Raw genomic sequence first — 8,501 nt, 5'->3', positions numbered from 1 at the left:
AACTAAATCTGTTTAAATTTAAATTTAAGTTTGATTTGAACGAGTTCGAAATAAGTCAGTCTTATATGAGTTTGATTAAGTTTGAATTCGAGCTCAAGCTACCCGTCAAATTTTCTAATTAAAAATTTTAATATAAAACAATTTCATTTTGATTAATATGTATTAAAACAACGTCGTTTTAAAAACGAAAAATTAGTTAAGCTGAATTCGAATCGAATTTAAGCTTGATTTTCACGAACTTGAACTCAAACTCAGCTATATGTAAACTGAATTGAGCTCGAACTCAAACAAATTTAAACTCAATTCGGTTCGACTCAAATTCAACCTTATTTGTGAATAACTAACTCATAATTGAAGTTTACATATATATATATATATATAGTAATATTTAATTGTTGTTTTTCTTAATTCTTCCTAATATATTTATATATTTGTATAAATTATACGTATGTATTAATTAATTGAACTAAAATTCTAAGAAATGAAAAAGATAAGTAGATAATGAGTTTGCAATGGACTATTAAATTTGTGAAGAAATTTGAAAGATAGATTTAAATATCAGATTCAATAATACTTTTAATGACTATAATTTAGTATAACTCTGCGATGTTCAGAATATTTTTCTAAATGTGGAAGATAAAATATTTTTTACCTTTTATTTTATGCTCTTGTAGTAGCAATATCGGAAAAAAAATTTTGAATTAATATTTTCTCGTTATACATCGTTCCCTGAAGTGAACACAACTACTAGAAGTGGTTATCATAAGTGTGAGAAATAATTTTTGATTCAAATATAGTTATAATAGAAAATTTCAGTCACACCACTAGAAGTGGAATAAAACTAAAATGAAATAAATTATAATACAGAGTAAACCACAAAACAGTTTGTGTGGTTATAAATGTCATTAGTGGTGTACTTGTAGTACACACAAACATTGGGTAGATCTGTATTAAACACCCATAAGAATTTACTTTTTGATAAGTTAAATCATGTCGATTTAATGAATCTTAATGTTTCAAATCCTCTTTCAAAAAATAAAAATATGGGTCATTTGAATAGTGATAAAGATACCTAAGATTTTTATAATTAAATCCATTATATATATTTATTTTGGAGTCATAAATATTATTTTGTATTTTATTATCATGTTCTCTTCTTTTCAATATTTTGTATACGTTATAATTAACGTAATTTTTAAATAAAAGAAAATGGACTCCGAAATTGAAGCGTTGACTTCAAAAGCTGATGAGAGAGACATGTGTTTAGTGGATAGTGCAACAATGCACACAATTCTCAAGGAAAATAATTTTTTCTTAACTTTAGCATTGATTGAAGCTAAAGTAAATACTATATCATGATTAATCAATCTAATTGAAGGCTCCGAGAGAGTCATAATTATGTTGAAAAATAGGTCAAATTAAGCATCAATGAAACATTATATTCAAGTAGATCCAAAATAAATCAACTTAGTTTTAAAGATATAAGAAAAAAATGGTTATCATCTTGAAACCATGAGTGAAAATGGTGCAGAATTCATCTGTATAACTGGTAATGCCTTCGGAAGAAGGTTTATACTAGAGAAATTGTCAACTTTATCATCTAGATTGTATTATACAATTATAAAGGCAATTGAAACCTACATAGTATCGAACCTGCAGTTCTGTGATCCAAAAACATTTATGCTTTAACATGATCATTTAGGCTAACCAGAATCTACAATGATGTGTAAGATTATTGAAAATTCACATAGACATATATTAAAAAATCATAAAATTTTATTGTCCAATGAAAAATTATGCATTGCTTGTTCTCAAGACAAATTAGTAATAAGATCGTCCCCCTCTAAAATTAGAGTTGAATCTCTATCATTCTTGCAAAGGATTCAATGGGACATATGGATCCATTCATCCACCAAGTGAGCTATTTCAATATTTTATGGTCTTAATTGATGCATCTGCATGAGGGTCTCATGTTTGTTTATTGCCTATTCGAAATGTTGTATTTGCTAAACTGTTAGCAGAAATTATCAAATTAAAGGCGTATTTCACAGATTATTCGATCAAGTCAATACGGCTAAATAATGTCAGTGAATTTACATCTAAAACATTTGATGATTATTACATGTCTATGGGGATTGAGATTGAATATCCAGTCCCACATGTCCACTTACAGAATGGTTTGGTTGAGTCTCTTATCAAACAACTCTAGGTAATTACACGTACTTTATTATGAAGAACTCAATTACCTACTTTTATGTGAGGACATGTTATACTACATGTTACAACGTTAATTTGCTTACGACCTTCTTCTTATCATCAATATTCTCCCTTACAATTAGTCTTTGGTCACCAACCTGATATATCTCTTTTGAGAATATTTGGTTGCGTTGTATATGTCCCTATTGCATCCCTTCAATGCACAAAAATGGGACCTTAATATAGTTTCGAAATTTATGTTGGATATAATCCACCATCCATTATCAAATATTTAGAACCATTAACAGGTGATTTTTTTACTTTACGATTTGCATATTGTCACTTTAATGAGACAACATTCCTATCTTTAGGGGAAAAGAAAATGCCTCATGAAATTAGACATTAACTTACTTAGCATGTACCTATCATGTCTCATTTAGATCCTCGCACATCCTAAAGTGAAATTGAAGTGCAAAGGATAGTGCGTTTATAAATTATTGCAGACCAAATGTCTAATGCATTTGTAGATACGACAAAAGTGACAAGATCACATGTTCTAGTTGCTAACGCCCCAGTAAAAATTAATGTGACTATTGAATAGTCCATTCATGCCATAACTAATCAATCTATTGCAAGCTAGAAGCATAGTAGACCTATTTGATCGAAGGACACTATTCCTCGAAAAAGAAAGACAAATAATCAAATAGATATCAATCATGATGATCCTAAGATAAATGAAAAATCCACACTATCTAATATTCCTCCAAAAGAGATTATGGTCCCTGAAGAGACTTAAGCCCCTGAAGTGGCACAAGCCCCTGAAGTGGCACAAACCCCTAAAGTGGTACAAAATCCTGAAGAACAGGAAAATGAAAATATTTAAATATCTTTAAATTATGCTCATACACGAGAGATGTGGAACCGCGAAATAATTACAATTGATGATACATTCTCATTTGTAGTAGCTACTGAAATTCTGAATGATGATGATTTTGAATCACATACTGTGGCTGAGTGCAAACAAAAACATGATTGGTCTAAATAAGAAACAATTTGAGCAGAATTAGTTTCTCTGGCAAAACATCAAGTATTTGGGCTTGTAGATCCAACACCTCAAGACGTACAACCCGTTAGATATAAATGGGTATTTATAAGAAAAAGAAATGAAAAAAATAAAATTGCTAGATATAAAGTCAGGCTTATAGCCTAAGGCTTTTCCCAAAGGCCTGGTATAAACTTTGATAAAACATATACACCTGTAATAGATATAATCACATTCAGATATTTAATCAGTTTAACAGTCTCTTAAGGATTGGATATGCATCTAATAGATGTGGTTATTATTTATTTGTATGAAAATTTGGACACTGAAATTTATATGAAACTCTCTGAAAGATATAAATTGCTTGAAATAAAAATGGTATTCAAGAGGCATGTACTCAATTAAATTACAAAGATTATTATACGAATTGAAACAATCCAAATGTATGTGGTACAATCGCCTCAATGAATATTTGAAAAAAAAAAGGCTATGTGAATGACCCTATATGTCTATGTGTCTTTATCAAAAAGTCAGAATCGAGATTTACTATTATAGCAATTTATGTTGATGACATGAATTTAAATGAGACTCCTGAAGAGCTCTCAAAAACTGGTAAATATCTGAAAAAAAAAATTTGAAATGAAGGATTTGGGGAAAACAAAATATTGTCTCGCCTACAAATCGAGCACAATCTAAATGGAATACTTATCCATCAATCAGTGTATATTGAAAAATTATTAAAACGTTTTAATATGAATAAGACTTATCCTTTGAGCATTCCAATGGTTGTTTGATCTCTTGCTCCGAAAAAGAATCTATTTCGTCCCAAAAAAAGAAGATAAAAAGATATTTGGTCATAAAGTACCGTATTTTAATGTCATTGAAGCTTTATTATATTTGACCCAATACACTAAACTGGATATATCCTTCACAGTTAATTTATTAGCCCGATTTATTTTCTATACCAACCCATCCCCACTGAAACGAAATCAAACATATGTTTCGTTATCTATGTGGAACTAGAAATTTGAGATTATTTTATTCTATCAAATCCTCAAAAAATCCTAGTTTGGTTAGATATGCAAATACTGGTTATCTTTCTAACCTTCATAAAACTCGTTCACAGACAGGATATGTTTTTACTTATAATGACACATCAATATCCTAACACTCTACCAAACAGACTTTGGTTGCAACTTCTTAAAATCATTCAGAAATTTTAGCTCTCTATAAAGCCAGCCGATAATACATATGGTTACGGTTTGTCATCTATCATATTTGGAATACATGCAATCTTCTTTTTACAATAGACACTTTTTTCATATTATATAAAAACAATGCAACATATATTATCCAAATTAGAGGTAGATATATCAAAGGAGACAAAACCAAACATATCTCACCGAAGTTCTTTTACACTCATGAGCTCCAACAAAGTAGAAAAATTGATGTCAAACAAATAAGATCTAGTGAGAATCTTGCAGATTTGTTTATTAAGACACTACCGATATCAACATTTGAGAAGTTAGTATATAACATTGGTATGCGACGACTCAACAAGCAACCAAATGAATCTCACTACAAAGAGGGGGAGCATTCATTAGAAAAAACATTTATCAGACAATTTTTTGAAGTTTATCACATATTAGACAAAATGTGCATTATACTTTTTTTTCTTCACTAAGTTTTGTCTTACTGGATTTTCCTAGTACGGTTTTTAATAAGGTAATTTAAGTATGTCCAACACCATTTTACAGAACATTAAATAATTATATTCCTTTGTTTTGATTTTTATCCTATTGGGTTTTTTCTTAATAGAGTTAATATAATTATTTGTAAGTGGTAGAAATCCAAAGGAGTGTTTCACATCTAGTGGATTTTCCACCACATGCAGTCAAATTTGAAAAATACAATGGGAATGCATCCAATAGAAGAAGTCAAGCAGAAAATTTAGAACAACTTGGTGGGAATGCAATAAATGAGAATGGAGGCTGGCAGGAGAATTTGTCTATATAAAGGCTCCTTCCCCCTTTTCATTTTGCTGTAACCCCTTCATAAAATATTGTTGCTTCTTGCTTCCTGTTTCTTCACTCTTGCTTCTTTCTTCTTCTTTCCGTAGCTTTGGTTTAATGAAATTATAGCTCCCATTTTGCAATTAACTCATTTTGCAATTTATTTATCTTATATTTATAATAATTACGAAAATATTGGAACACAAAAGAAAAATTGTTTTGTAACCGCTTTCTATAAAAAAAAATATATATTATTTTGGTTTCACTTTCTATTTAATACACCATTTCATAGTTGTTTTAAGAAAATTATAGCAAATATGTTTTCATTATTTTTTTTTCAAATATTCTTATTAGAAAATGATATTGAATGTCGATGAGTGGCCAAACTCTTCATTGGTTAAATACACAAAAATAACACCCAATAGGCTATAGTCATTATATAGTGACCAACTATTTTAGCAAAATATCACAAATTAACTCAAATTGTGAAGAAAACTCTTTCACCTAGAAATAGTAGAAAAAATAAATCTTAGTAATTTTATAATATAATTAATTACATTCTATACTTATCTTTGCTATACAGGAGATAATGATCACGACTTGTGTAATTAATATTTTATTTCAATTAATTCATAACATTAGAACTTACTCTGATCAATCAATAACATAATTATAAACATAGGCTTCCAAATTATTGTCTAAATCATATTAAAAATCTCATTGTATTTATCATTTCTTGCACGTTATTTCATCACTATATAACATACTTATAATTTGTGAAAAATTTTCCATCAACACTAGTCAAAATTTGTATGTAGTTAGATTTATCATTTTAGATTACAATAATATTTTGCAACTTAGATATAATGAAATATATGCATGATTTTGACAAAATATTTACCTTATATATGTAATGTTTGTAGATGTAATGTTTACATTAAAATTTATGGTATTGATGTAAGTCACCTTTCAATATCATTAACCAACTTAAAATTGGTCTGTAGTTGGGCTAATAGGCTCAATTCCTCAAGCTAGTGAAACATTAATCCATTAAGAAATGGCCCAACTCAAGCTTGTTTACTATATACGGGCTCTAAGCCCAAATCATTGCTGTTAATTTAAGAAACGTCTTAGTGCATTTAGTAGACTTCAATGCCCTATTTCTGTGCAATTGGCAGGCTTCGTCCTTAACGTATGAGGTATAATTACTTCGTACTAACACTATAAATACAAACACTATGGGCATGTTGGATCAAATATGGCTGCAGACATAATAAGGTCTAGGGCATGGCCCAAAGCCCTATCGCCCATGCCTTCTCGAGTTTTTGCAAAGTGACCAAAAAGTTTGTATGGGTTGACCGCATATTATATATATTTTTTATTTTTTAAATTAATAATTTATAATTTATAATCATTTTCAAATTAATCGAAACAATAATGGAACCTTTAAAATTTTATTAAAATATTTTAGTTATAACAGAAAGAAATCATAGTTACATGATAGAATAAGAAAATAAATTTTATATATATTATAAAAAAACTCAGTCATAAATTTACTATTTATGCTTGTTTACTCATCTTCAACCTCTAAATTTTTGCCGTCTCCAAAAATATCTTTGATTATGTGATTATGCAACTTGAAATTTATAATCACCTAATCCTTCATGCAAATTAATGAGTGTAAGTTTGACTATCTATCATCGAGAACATAACAACTTGCACCAAAAGTTTATTTTGATGTTACGATAGACACTATACAGGTTTCAGTAGATCATGTGATTATGCAACTTGATATTTGTGGTCATCCAGTCTTTCATGCATATTAATGGGTGTAAGTTTAATTGATTGTCATGGAGAACACACTAACTTGCACTAAAAGCTTATTTTGACATTACAATAGATACTAAGGGGCAGTTTGATTATGAGTTTTAAAGATTACCTTGATAATCTATCTTTTATTTTCTTGTTTGGTTTATCAGTAATAAAATATTACAGTAATCTTCTATTACCTATGTTGACGTGACAAGTAAGATTATCAAGGTAATATTAATTTTATTATAATTATATTAGTATTTATTAATTTTTTGAGACAAAAATAAATTTATTTTTAATTAATATGACAAATAATATGAAAAATATTTAAAAATAATTATATTCAAGGGCATTTAAGTAAAATAATTTACTAGTAATCTTTTATTACCTTTAATTAAACATAATAATTATTTACACCTATCAAATTTTATCAAATATAGTAATCATTTATATTCAGTAATCTTTTAAGTAATCTATCTTCAAGATAATCTATTTATTTTGGTAATAAAACATTATCCAAACCAAACACCCCCTAGAAGTATTAATAGATTACATATCATGACAAAAATTATCAGATAACCATATTGATGTGCTTCACACCATGCCAAAATATCAAAATTTTTACTTTCATTCATAGTATCAACAAAATAATCAATATTAATATAATTAGAAAATTCACTAAAATTCGAACTTGAACCTATCAATTACTTACTATTTCGTAGGATAGACAACAATCACCTCTTGCCTTTAGACGAACCAATTAAACTTATCCATGGTTCTAAAGTGTGTACAATGTTTTCATATTTAGATTCATAAACAAAATACATTTCAAGAGAAAATTCATTAACATAATCTATTCTAAAAGATAAAAGTTCTAAAATATACTCACCTATAACTTTTAACAAATTTTAAACTCCTAATAATTTAAGGAAAATTAGTTAAATTGCCCCAAAGTTAAGGGGGCAAAACAAAATTACCCCTGCATTTAATTTTAAAGGAAAATGCCCTAAATTCGTGCAGAGACGAAAGTACCCCTCATATAAAAATTGACAAAAACGACGTGTTACTCCATCAACACACGAAAACAGTAAATCGACGTACATGTCTTTGTGTAGTCAATATCTTCAATTATCTTAGGCGATTTTTGCGACATTTTCAACGACTAAAATGGACAAAAAGGTTAATAAAACAATCATTGCCATCTCTTTATGCATTTTGGTTTAAGATTTGTGCAATTTGATGTAAAATTTGTATGTTTAACGATTCTGATTTGAAAATTTTGATGAAATTGTTTGATTTGTTGGTGATTTTGATAAATTTTCTTAAGGCTTTTGTGTTAGATTAGGGATAGAGTTGATTGTTGTTTAAATGGAGTTTGAAAAACGAAGTTTGGGAGGTGAAATGTAACCACACAAATTCGGCAGTGACCACGTGAATGG

The sequence above is a fragment of the Mangifera indica genome, chromosome 8, assembly GCF_011075055.1.
Source record: "Mangifera indica cultivar Alphonso chromosome 8, CATAS_Mindica_2.1, whole genome shotgun sequence".
NCBI lineage: Eukaryota > Viridiplantae > Streptophyta > Magnoliopsida > Sapindales > Anacardiaceae > Mangifera > Mangifera indica.
The sequence above is the reverse complement of the archived record's forward strand: the minus strand, read 5'-3'. Positions refer to the sequence as shown.